Genomic DNA, 752 nt, shown 5'->3' on the forward strand with positions numbered 1-752 from the left:
ATTCGCAGCTCCAGCACACACCTTGCGCCTTGCACCTTGCACCTTGCACCAGCACCAGCACCAGCAGAAGCACCAGGGAGCAGCAGCCCGTCTCCACGTCCATGGCCTGTCCTCAGCCGCTAACCCGCCCCATCTAGCCACATATGGACTAGTGCACCTCCCGGAAACCGTTCCTGTTCTGCATCCCCCCCTTCTGCCACCTCCCCCCCAAAGGTACGATCTGTCAGGAAAGGCTTCATTGGATTGTGGCCATGCCAACGCGTAGTGGCCGGAATCTGGGCATCACTCTGTTTCACACATGCCTCGCTCAGATACTTGACGTTTACATTGCAAGCCCACGTCTGTTGTCTCGCGATGGATACCATGACAGCAGGGGAAGGGCGACCAGTATTCTATCCCCCCCCCCTAAGGATGCGCGACCCCAAGGTACCTGATACGACCTGCTTGGGTCGGGGGGGACCTGACTGGCGATGGTCTCAAAAGTGGGCTTCCACTCGTTCGCCTCCCAACGCCCATTTTCTTCCGCTTCTTTGTGGCCGCAGCGCTGCTGGCCCGGAAAAGGAACTGGCCCTACGATGCCACATCGCCTCGCCTCTGTCGCACGGAGCAACGTGTTCAAGGGTCGCCCGTGCTATCTATTGACTGCAGATGCGCGATGCATGAATAGCATGAATATATTGTCGTCGATGAATGTACAGACGGTGCCATGCGCACAGATCGCGCTCGGAATGTACTGCATCGTCGAAGGCGGA

This window comes from Verticillium alfalfae, genomic scaffold (assembly GCF_000150825.1).
Source record: "Verticillium alfalfae VaMs.102 supercont1.15 genomic scaffold, whole genome shotgun sequence".
Classification (NCBI taxonomy): Eukaryota; Fungi; Ascomycota; class Sordariomycetes; order Glomerellales; family Plectosphaerellaceae; genus Verticillium; species Verticillium alfalfae.